The sequence below is a fragment of the Humulus lupulus genome, chromosome X, assembly GCF_963169125.1.
Source record: "Humulus lupulus chromosome X, drHumLupu1.1, whole genome shotgun sequence".
NCBI lineage: Eukaryota > Viridiplantae > Streptophyta > Magnoliopsida > Rosales > Cannabaceae > Humulus > Humulus lupulus.
Genome location: NC_084802.1, coordinates 160,633,355 through 160,646,631, shown reverse-complemented (window position 1 = coordinate 160,646,631; position 13,277 = coordinate 160,633,355).

Below are 13,277 nucleotides of genomic sequence, written 5' to 3'. Positions count from 1 at the left end.
AAAAACTTATTAATACTAGCCATGATCATAGATATATAGATATATTAAATAACACAAATAAGGAATATTTTCGTATACATATACCTCTCGTAGCCTATCAAGTGTCCTTGAATATTTTTGTATAAATCAAGGATCTTCCTATCCTTTCTGAAAGCTCGCACCTTAGCCTTCCAAGCTGATGTGATTCTAAATGGTTTGAACCCCAATAAAAACAATGAGACCCAAAAATCAATTTAGAACAAGGATGTCTTGGAACGTTCTAAAATCGAATTCACAAAACATAACAAAGAGCCTTGATCCGTTATCTATAAGAGATAAGAACCAAATGTATAAGAAGGATATTAGACGCCACACTAAAGAAATGAGAAGGATTGTGAGTGATAAGTCAAGAAATGAATGCCACAAGAATGATAAGTTCTAAAAAGTTCTTTGAAGAACCAAAGAGAAAACACTCTCCAAAATATATTGATTCCAATAATCTACTTTGCAATCTCGTATCTCCCCTACTTATACTTGGAAAATCCCTCCAAGAATAGGAAAAGCCACATTTAAAGCATTAAATTGATACGTGCATCAATATAGACCAAAACCCTTCAATTCTAGACTATTAGTTTTCTATAAAGTAGCTAAATGGCTCAATACAAAAAATCTAACTTTAACCAATCTAAATATAACTAAATGTCTTAAATAAAATATAAATATAATAAGCCCATAAATCCTCTAAACTCAAAGGCCACTTTTTTGGTAGTTAACTAGCCACTTTAAATTGTCTCAATAACATTAAATAGGCATTGATCTCCCTTTTGACAAATCTTGGACTTTATCTTTTCATAATCAACTCATATTTCTTGGATTAGTCCATTAAGTGCTTCTTTGAACCTTCTAGCTCTTGCTCTTGTAATTTACATAATTGGAACTTTCAATGACTCTTTTAGTGTTGCTCCCTTATTCTCATCATTCCCTCCCTCTTAAAAAAGATTTATCCTCAAATCTTCACCTACATCAAAAGGAGATGAATCATAAACATCAAAAATTGCACTCACATTATACTCGCCTAGAAGGTCTAACTTATAGGTATTGTCATTGATCATTTCAAGCACTTGAAATGGTTCATTACCCCTTGGAAGAAGTTTAGATCATCTTTGAATAGGAAACCATTTCTTTCTCATATGCACCCAAACCCAATCACCAGGTTCAAATACAACTTTATTTCGCCCATTGTTGGCTTGGGCTGCATTTTGTTTAGTCCTCCTCTCAATGTTTTGTAAAACCTTCTCATGAATCTATTTAACAAAATCATCTTTCTTTTTGCCATCCAAGTTAACACGCTTAGTCGAAGGAAATGGAGTTAAATCCAAAGGAGTTGATGGATTAAAACCATACACAATTTCAAATGGTGAAAACTTAGTTGCAGGATGCACATTCCTATTATATGCAAACTCTACGTGTGGCAAGCAATCTTCCCGTTTTGTATTATGGAACGCAACAAAGTAGATAATGCTCTATTAACTAATCAATTTGACCACCTGTTTGTGGGTGACAAGTAGTAGAAAAGAAAAGCTTAGTACCTAGCATTCCCCACAGAGTCTTCCAAAAATAGCTTAAGATTGCATCTCTATCTGAAACTACGCTCTTGGTCATGTCGTTCAATATTACAATTTCCTTGAAAAACAAATCAGTAATATGTGATTCATCATCAATTTTATGACACGGAATGAAATGTGCCATTTTTGAAAACCTTTCTACAACCACGTATATGGAATCCCTACATTGTCTAGACCTAGGTAAACCCAAAACAAAGTCCATAGATATGTCAATCCAAGGTTAACTAGGAATAGGTAAAGGAGTATGCAAACCATGAGGCTTAACCCGAGACTTAGCTCTTCTACTTGTAATATGATTCTCACAAACTCGTTCAACATCTCTTTTAATATGAGGCCAAAAAAAATGTTCATGCAAAATGTCTAATGTCTTAGATACACCAAAATGCCCCATCTAACCACCCCTATAAGAATCTTTAACATGCAAGTCACACAATGAGCTTTTAGGCCCACATAACTTATTTTTTCTAAACAAAAACCAATCATGCCTAAAGAATTTTCCAAAATCTTCTTTTTTACACGCATTGAATACACTAGAAAAGCCACAATCATCAACACACAACTCTTTAATGTATTCAAAACCAATAAATTGAGCATCTAAGGTAGAGAGTAAAACATACCTGCGAGATAAAGCATCAGCCACGAAATTTTCCTTACCTTGCTTATACTTGATGACATAAGAAAATGTTTCAATGAACTCAACCCATTTGGCATGTCGTTTATTTAGCTTTTGTTGATTCTTCAAATGCTTTATAGATTCATGACCAGTGTGAATCATAAAATCTTTTGGCCAAAGGTAGTGTTGCCAAGTTTTTAATGCCCTAACCAATGCATACATCTCCTTGTCATAACTACGATAGTTTAAGGCTACTCCACTTAACTTTTCACTAAAGTGTGCAATAGACGACTCTCCTGCATTACAACAGCTCCAATACCTATTCTTGAAGCATCAAACTCAATCTCAAAAGTTTTAATGAAGTTAGGTCAAGCAAGCAAAGGTGCATTAGTCATTTTTTCTTTAATTAAATTGAATGCCTTCTCATGGTCATCACCCCACTTAAATCCAACATTCTTTTTATTAACTTCAGTCAAAGGTGCGGCTAAGCTACTAAAATCTTTCACACATCTTAGATAAAAACTGGCCAACCCATGGAAACTTCTAACATTACCCACACTTGTAGGTCTCGGCCACTCTCGAATTGTACTCACCTATTCTTCATCCACCTCAATTCCTTTGGCACTAACAACAAAACCAAGAAACATAAGCTTATATGTACATAAGGTGCACATTTTGAGGTTAGCAAACAACTTTTATTCTCTTAAAACATCTATAACAAGTTTTAAATGCTCAACATGATCATCAAAGTTTTTGCTATAAATCAGGATATCATCAAAATACACAACACAAAATTTTCCAATAAAAGAACGCAAAACATAATTCATTAATCTCATGAAAGTAATAGGTGCATTAGTTAATCCAAATGGCATAACTAACCACTCATATAAACCATGATTTTTTTTTAAGGCAGTTTTCCATTCATCTCCTTCTCTCATCATAATTTTATGATATCCACTTTTAAGATCAATTTTAGTAAAGACATAGGAACCATGCAATTCATCAAGCATATCATCTAATCTAGGAATATGATATTTATACTTTATACTGATTTTGTTGATGGCTCGACAATCAACACACATCCTCCATGATCCATCCTTCTTAGGAACAAGAAACAATGGAATCGCACAAGGAATCATGCTTTCACGCACATGCTCCTTCTCAATGAGCTCACCAACTTTCCTTTGAAGATCTCTTGTTTCCTCAGGAATGCTCCTATAGGCTGGCCTATTTGGGATTGTTGCTCCAGGTATAAAATCAATCTGATCTCAGTTTCACCATATTGGCAGTAAACCATTGGGTACCTCTTCAGGAAATACATCATCAAAGTCTTGCAAAAGAGAAACAACATGTAAATGAACATATGTGAGATTATAAATGTATTTGTGATTGGAGATATTTGGATAGGGGTGTTTGTTCGTGATGCTTTCGATAGCTGGTCTAGCAATGAGTTAGAGAGCTTTGGGGATGGTGTGTACATCGACAGATGCTCGACCGCCATGGCTGAGGGATTGACAGAGACTAATGCCAAAATTGTATTTTGCTAATTAGGTTGGCTGCAGATGTATTTACTCTTCAGGGTTGTAACTGCCTTGTAAATCATTTTTGGGATTTCGTGTATCAAACTCTTATTTTAATGAAAGTTAACCATTTTATGATCAAAATATTTTAACCCTAACCTGTCCGTTGACTTTAGAAACACGTTTATGTCCAAACGACTTAAGTAGCAAGTCTTGCACTATTTACAATACATAGTGTAATTATATTGGCTATAAAGGTCATTACAACGTGGTATCAGAATGGTCTAGGTTTAAGGATTCCTGAAAACTAGCTGGGCATGTACACTCGTCGCTAAAGACATGCTCGACACAGGGTTTGGTAACTGTATATGTGATTACATGTTTGATTGATTAAATGAAATATAAATGTTTTGTCTACATTTCTATTAGGGAGCATGAGATATACTGTATATGAATGACTGTTAGAATGCTTGTTTGCATTATAATTGTGTATTGTTGCATGAGTTTCAGCATTAGACCGTGGGGTGATTTCAAACTTGTTATCATTGCCTTACCCACGGAGTCGTTGATTGCAGATAAACTTGGAGAGTCATGCCTCCAAGGCAATCAATTCAACTAGACGGCATTAGGGTCAAGGCTAGAGATGATGATCACGGCCAGAACCCTCCAACAGTCCCTAAGAACTGGTAGCAATTGCTTGCCGATGTGATGAGGACATCAAGACTAAAGATCTAAGTCAAGTTCCAGTTGATCCAAGTCAAGAGGGGGGGAATGATGAGGAAACCAGTTTAGGAGCTTGATCAATATTTTGTAATGAGTCTTATTGGATTTTGGCTTCTTGTATTTTTTTTATTTTAATCAGTCACTTAATCACGTTTTATTTAGTCTTTGTTTTTATCTTGTGAAAAGTCAAACACTTGACTTGTGTGAGTCCAAGAGTCTTTTTTTTGTGATTGTTAGGGTTTTCATTAGGAAGACAAAGGGGCTTTTCTTTCATGTAATTTCGGCCATAAGAGGGCTTGAAAACGTTTGGAAAAATCAGATTCTGATGAAATGAAATTTGTGAGTTTTTCTTCTTGAGTTCTTGAAGAAACTATTAGAACTTATCAAGGGGTTCCTTGTGGCGTTCAACCTGACTTATCAAACAGATTCCCATCCCCGTTTGTGGCGTCTTCCTCATACCAAGGTTCGTGCTTGGCTAAGCATTGGGTCGCGGTTCTTCATTCCAATTTCGTGTGTTCTTGGTGGCTGCCATATTTGGTGTCGAGTTTCACCACAATCGTTGGTGTGGTTCGTATCAGTTGGCATTAGAGATTAGGATCATCCGGCTTGGCCTATCCTTTCCTTTGTGTTTTTTTTTCTATTCAATTCGTGTTCTTATATTAGGGTTTCTGAAGAAAAAAAAAATCAACTCGTGTTCCTATATTCAATTCGTGTTCATCTAGTCGTGTTTTTTCTATTATAGAGCTTGTTAATTTCCTTATTTCAATTGTTTCCTTGTTTCCTTGTTTTTCTTTTTTTCGTTTCATTGTTCAAATCGTGCAATTGAATTAGGGTTTCTGAAATTTCCTCTAATTTGTTTTCTTTTGTTTCTGAATTCGTGAATTAGGGTTCTTATTGTAAAAACTGAATTTTCATTGAGTTCCTCTTGTTTTGTTGTGAAATCCGAATGTGCTTTGTGTTTCTCTTGTTCTTATTTTGTAATCTGAATTGACAGTGAGTTTCTCTTGTTTTCATTGTGAAAATCCGAATTTTCATTGAGTTTCTCTTGCTTTTCTTTTGAAATTCGATTTGGGATTGAGTTCTCTTGTTCTTGTTGTGAAATATCTTAATTTTGCAAGAGTTTCTCTTGTTCTTTTATGCAATCCGAGTTGTATTATTTTCAAATCATTGTAGTTCCACCAATTCTTATTCTTCTTGTGTCTTGTACCTGCATTTGAGAAAGAAAAAAAAAAAAGAAAGGAAGAAAGGAATCAAGAGGATCCAAACCAAAAAAAAAAAAAGTCTGGAAACCTCTCTTAAAAAAAATTTGTTCTAATCTTGTTCCTTATGGTCTAGAGGCCTTTTTGCCAAAACCCCACACAAGTGTTCCAAAAATCATCAGTTTTCGCGAATTTTTCATCGGTGTTCGTTTGGTTTGTTTGGTAGGATTTGCTGCTTGAACCTCCATATTACCATTTGATTAGTTTTCAAAGGGCTTAAAGAAGAATACGAGTGGAAAAAGGCAGAGGTGTGAGCTTATTTGAGGGTAAAAGCCGTCAAAGTTGAGTGAAACACGAGTGGACTTGAGTGACAATTTTTGAGTGAAAACACGTGAGGGAGTGTGGTGAGGTCTTTTTCTATAACTGTTCTAACCTTATTTTTTTGCAGATTTTCAATCATGTCAAAAAATACAGAAAGAAATGCAGGCAATGACACTCCACCACCTACAGTTCCAAATCTACAAATTGAAGCTTTAATGGGGGAGATGAGGAGGATGTTGAGGGAGGAGTGTGAACAAATACATGAGAGGTTGGATAGGGTAGAAGAGGGAACACAACGGAGGCCACGGAGGAATAGGGTGTACCAAAGGGAGGATGAGAATGAAGGGGATTTGGAAGGGGTAGTTTCTGATGAAGAGTTTGATAGGATGTCGGCGGGTAACCATAGGAGGTATGGTCGGGATAGAGAAGCTAGGAACCAGGTAGATAATTATTTAGGAAATATCAAGATGAGAATTCCAGCATTTCAGGGGAAGAGCAATCCTGCAGCATACCTTGAGTGGGAGAAGAAGATGGAGTTGGTTTTCGATTGTCACAACTACTCTGACATGAAGAAGGTAAAACTAGCTGCCATTGAATTTACTGATTATGCTATTGTTTGGTGGGATCAGTTGTGCATCAACAGGAGGTGAAATGGAGATCGTGCCATTGACACTTGGGAGGCTATGAAGAGGGTGATGAGGCGACGGTTTGTACCACCTCATTATTATCGAGATTTGTACCTTAAGTTGCAAGGTCTTCGTCAGGGATACAAAAGTGTTGATGAGTATTACAAAGAGATGGAGATGGCTATGATTAGAGCCAATGTTGAAGAGGATCGGGAGGCAACCATGGCAAGGTTTTTGAATGGGTTGAATCGAGAGATTGCTAATCCAATTGAGCTACACCATTATGTGGAATTGGAGGATTTGGTGCATATGACAATCAAAGTTGAGAGGCAGCTCAAGAAGGGTAGTACAAGTTCAAGGCCAAGAACGAGCCCACACAATACAAGTACAACACCTTGGAGGACGAACTATCCAAAGAAAGAAGACCAACCTACTTCCTCCTTTACACCAAAACCAGCCACCACAGCCACGATCCCTCAAGGTAAAACAGCCCCTACTTTGTCCCGTTCTAGTGAGATAAAGTGTTTCAAATGTCAGGGGCGAGGACACATAGCTAGCCAATGTCCAAACAAGAGAGTTATGGTGATTCGAGAAAGTGGCGAGCTCGATTCTGAAGATGAAGATGATCTTGCTGACATGCCACCATTGGAAGATGCTTCTATCGATGATGAAGAGTATGGGCCAGAATCTGGTGAAATGCTTGCACTAGTCACAAGACGAGCCTTAAACTTGCAAGCAAAAGAAGAGGAAGAAGAGGTGCAGCGAGAGAACATCTTTCACACTCGTTGTCATGTGAAAGACAAGGTATGCAGTGTTATTATTGATGGTGGTAGTTGCACTAACGTTGCTAGTTCTTCCATGGTTGAAAAGCTAGGGCTCCCAACGCTTAAACATCCTTGTCCATACAAGTTGCAGTGGTTGAATGATAGTGGTGAAGTGAGGGTTACAAAACAGGTTATGGTATCATTTCGAATTGGCAAATATGAGGATGAGGTATTGTACGATGTGGTTCCAATGCAAGCTGGACACCTCCTTCTAGGAAGGCCTTGGCTATTTGATCGGCGAGTCCAGCATGATGGCTTCACCAACAAGTACTCATTCACGTTCCGTCAACGAACAATCACTCTAGCTCCATTGACGCCAAAGCAAGTATATGAAGACCAAGTGAGGTTGCAAAAATTGAGTGATAAAAAAAAATTGAGTGAGCAAAAGAAGGAGAATGAAAAGATGAATGAGAGTGAGAAAAAAGAGAGAAAAGGGTCGAATCAAGTGAGAGAGAAAAGAAAGAGAAGAGTTCGATCAATGAGGGAAAATTAGAGAGAAAACAAAATAATTTTTATGCAAAAAAAAGTGAGGTTAAGCGAGCATTGCATACAAAACAGCCAAAGAATTTACTCATGTACAAGGAGGCTCTTTTAAACACTAACCAACTTGATGCTAACAAGGGTCGTCACAAGCAGGTTTTTGATCCCGGTGATTGGGTATGGTTACACATGAGGAAAGAGCGATTCCCAGCACAAAGACGTTCCAAGTTGCTACCTCGAGGAGATGGGCCGTTTCAAGTGCTAGAAAGGATCAATGACAATGCCTACAGACTCGATTTACCAGGTGAGTATACTGTTAGCGCTACTTTTAATGTTTCTGATTTGAGTCCTTTTGATGCAGGTGATGATTTGAGGTCAAATCTTTCTCAAGAGGGGGGGAATGATGAGGACACCAAGACTAAAGATCTAAGTCAAGTTCCAGTTGATCCAAGTCAAGAGGGGGGGAATGATGAGGACACCAGTTTAGGAGCTTGATCAATATTTTGTAATGAGTCTTATTGGATTTTGGCATCTTGTATTTTTTTATTTTAATCAGTCACTTAATCACGTTTTATTTAGTCTTTGTTTTTATCTTGTGAAAAGTCAAACACTTGACTTGTGTTAGTCCAAGAGTCTTTTTTTTGTGATTGTTAGGGTTTTCATTAGGAAGACAAAGGGGCTTTTCTTTCTTGTAATTTCGGCCATAAGAGGGCTTGAAAACGTTTGGAAAAATCAGATTATGATGAAATGAAATTTGTGAGTTTTTCTTCTTGAGTTCTTGAAGAAACTATTAGAACTTATCAAGGGGTTCCTGTGGCATTCAACCTGACTTATCAAACGGATTCCCATCCCCGTTTGTGGCGTCTTCCTCATACCAAGGTTCGTGCTTGGCTAAGCATTGGGTCGCGGTTCTTCATTCCAATTTCGTGTGTTCTTGTGGCTGCCATATTTGGTGTCGGGTTTCACCACAATCGTTGGTGTGGTTCGTATCACGATGTTTGAATGCCACAAGGAAACCCTTGATAAGTTTGAAAGTCTGTTCAAGAACTCAAGAAGAAAACTCACAATTCTTTTCATTAACCAAAAACTATCTGAATTCCAAACCGTCCACAAGGCCTAATATAGCCGAAAATTACAAAGAGGTTTTTCTTAGACATATAAAAAAAACCCTAAAATACCCATAATGAAAAATCCCAAAACGACATGTCTTTGACTCCAACAAAGACTCTAATAAAACATGAAAATATTGTTCAAACTAAAACATTAATAATTAAAGTAAGGAATCAAGCTCCTAAACTGAATCAACTTTGATGAGCAGCACAAGCCTTTGTTCACCCTCAATAGTGAACTCGACCTCTTCCTGTTGTAGAATTCTCCGGACTAAGTTGTTAAGCTCTTCTTTGAATCTCCTAGCTCGCGCCCTCATCACCGGACCAACTGGAACTTGAATTGGATCGTTAGTCTTGATGTCCTCATCACCAAGCGACAAAATAAACCACTACAGTACATTTCCCCAAAATGACCCTGGTCTGGGTAGGCCGAACATGTAGCCATCGCTCCATGCTCTTCGTATTCATGATTACGACTTTTCCTTTTGCCCTTACCTGCACCATAAAGTAAGAAAACTCAGTGCATATAAAGTATAATCAAACCCAATAATAATAACACAAATAGTCAATAGACCAAACACATAACGAACTACGCTTTGTGGTATATTCATAAAAGTCCTTGTTACTGTGTCCAGAGTCCACAAGTTGTCCAAGTATTAAGACACACCTAAAAAAGGTTGGAACAACAGCATAATGAACTAACGCCAAGTAAGCAAATCTCATGCAATGCATGAATGCATACATAAATTCTTCGCGACTAAAGAAGCATGACAAAAATGCATATCCATGAACGTAAACATACATAGGACAACCGTAATAGTCCACAATTCATCACCATTGACTCAATCATTTCAAAGTTATGCTCAAATAATCAATTATTCAAATTACAATTCAGTGCCCACACATATTAGCTACTAAACACCATAATCTCATGTTTATTTCCTATCACAGTACTAAGCATAACATAAGCTCTCAAATAGGGTTCAACCATAGCCTTTTCACTAAGGCGTTTCGACAGATTTAGTAATTACCGTAATACCTCACTCTCAAGACCTCAACAGTCAAGACATTAGTCCTTGCCAACACTATGGTTTGTGATAATCATAGGAACACCCATTTGTATAAACCCTCAATCAAAGACCTTTACCTTTCTGCCCCATTAGACATTTCGTAGCTATAAATGAACTATAATCTCCCTCGTGAGTCTTGTTGATTGTGCCTTCCACTACCCCAGTCTTCACATCTAATCTTAAGGAACTTGTAACTTGATATTGGTCATGAACGATGAAAATTAAGTTTTTCTCATGATATCGAGATTGAATTTCTCTTAGACCTATCCTAGACAACAACATGCTTTCAACGCTCTTTACTTAGGTCAAAAACCTAGTTTGGTCCCTCAATACACTTAGCATATTTTTATCTTATACTTAGATTCACTCAGACCACTCACGCGCTAACTGATTTTAGAATTTATCTTGTTCTCACTCAGGTTTTCCTTATAATCACTAGGAATAAATAACTTCTTATTGTAAAGACTCGAAAATACAGACCAAAAACAATGCAAAAAATAACATTTTCATTATAAACATGTCCCAAAAATTCACATGAGAAAATTTCTTAAAAGTAAAGTTGTGTGCGCACTCTTAACAAGTTAGAATTGTTCTAAAGCATTTAAAGTAAACATTACTAGTAAAACAGTGTTAGCCCCAAGAGGCATTTTCGTAAAATATTCCTCAAAGTTCGGCCCACATGTAAACTCCCGCAAGCAGACTCCAGCGCTCACTGCTCAGCTTTGCCCTTGCACTTACCTACATCATGAAACTACTAGGTAAGCGAAAATGCTTAGCAAGTTCAACCTTACAACATAAAATCATAAAAACAGGGAGGGGTCAATTACCAAGTCATTGACCAGAATTCAAACCGCTTACAAAATTAGGGTTCTGGATAAATCCGGACTCTAAACAGACAATTCATGAATGCCTAAGCATCCTGACAAACTTATGGTTATGCCTGATATCCAGAAATAATCAAATCATCCCTGAACACAGAAAAATCCCAGAGCAAGCATATATATAGGAACAATGTTCATTAAAATATTCTAAAAGCCAACTTAGGAGTTGCCAATAAAGTTGGAACGTTTGGGCGCCCTCTTAAAACAAACAATAGTGGAGACCCAGCTCTCAAAACTATTAACCCTGCCCTAAATCCCCAACCAGGTTAACCATCATGTTGCCTAGGGAATAAGTACTATCGACAGTGTAACCAGAGTTACATCGGCTCATCCAAATTTCTAGGTTTTACCAGTATGTTTAACCCATAGCCAAATGTCACAGACTTGAACCGCACTGGAGGTCACAAACTTGAACTAGACAAAGGGTCACACACTTGAACCGGACCTGATAGTAATTATCACGTACTTGAACTAGACCGATCATAATTGTCACAGACTTGAACCGAACCGATAATAATTGTCAAGGACTTGAATCGGGCTATAAGAATGTCAAAGGCAGAAACCATCAGCACTTTGCTAACATAGGTTGGGTACCTACTACACAATCCCATAAAGGGTCTAAGAACCCCTAGTCGTTTTCTCTAATTGAGCCCCTTCTTATAACTAGTGTAATATCCTATTTCTAGCTATCAAGATACTAGTATGTTTCATGTTGTAGCAAGAGAAGTCAAAGGTTGACTTTCTTGGATTCCTTCGCACTAAGCGTAAATCCCTAAACCACAACTACACACTTCTTTTAGCCAATATTGTAATTCTCACAACATACTCGGATTAATTATGCCAATTAAGTTATTAATAAACTATCGGGGCATTATAGTCATTATAGTTTACTAAGTAAGAGTATTCTCGTCCTTAATTAGTTTAGCTCACTAAACGACTAATTCAAACTCTTAAACCTCGTTATCTAGGTATTAACCAATAAGCATACTCTACGACGTCGTCACAACTATCGGTCCTAGCCAGGTTGGTAAATTTTTGAAAAACATGCTAAATTATGGGATTGCCCTTAGTGAAATAATTTCTTAAGAAATGATTATTTTAAGGAAATAAAAAATAATTAGAGAAAAGTGGATTTTACTTTTATTTTAATAGGTTATAAAAAAATAAAAGGGCCAGAGATAATACAATATAATTTTTCCCTCCGTGAAAGACTTAGAATTCTCTAGAATAAAATACTTATCTTCTTGAAATAATTTTTCTATCAGATAGATATATAAAAAAATAATAAATTCAAAATTCAAATTATATACCAATAATTAAATAATTAATTAAATAAATAAAAATATCCAAGACTTGTGATTGTGACTGGTGTGTAACACGTGCTTTTTCTAGGCATGTATCTTAACCAATTTTATTTTTATTTATTATTTTATAATATATTTATTAAAAAATATCTAAACCTGATAACTAATCTTATCATATTAATTAATGTATAAATTTCAAATTAAATCAAACCAATTTTGAATTATCTTTTCACATTATTAAAATAAATGAAACTAATTAATTCAAAATTAATTATTCTAATTATTTAAATGACTTTTTCGAAAATTACAATTATATTTAAATAATTAATTTTGAAAATTCAATTAATTAATTAATTAATTAATTAATTTTGAAAATTAATATATTAATTAATTGAATTATCTCAATTACATATTTGACCCTGAAGAACAAATATAATTTCAAGCTCCAATAAATTTAGATTATCAATTAATTCTCTTTAATATAATAACCTTAATTTATTCATCTCAATATTATTCCACTAAAAATATGAGATTGTACTCTTGCAATTATAGACATTTATTTGTTGCGTACTTTTTAAATATAAAAAACGTCCATCTATTTTAATCATTACATTCAGTTCAATCTTTTTATTAATGGTTCATAATTAAAGTAGGGATAAGATATCATTTTACCTCTTTAATTATTTATTATTTCCTTAAGTACCATTAACTTTACTAGTGAAGATTAATTCATAAACTTATTTATGAATTTGAGCTCAATAACCTTTTAATTCCAAAAGCTAACCCTTAAGGGAACCATTATTTAATTCCTCTTGGAAAGGTATAGATTCCATATCTGTATACTATTTCCCCAACCATTCACATCAATGAGTCCCCAAAATAAAAGTTTTTAGCTTGATCATTTTGGCAAACCATAACGAATGAATCTAATGACTCAACTGACATAAACAAGAGTTCATAATAACTTCAGGATTAATATCTGTTATACCCAAAAATTGGAGAT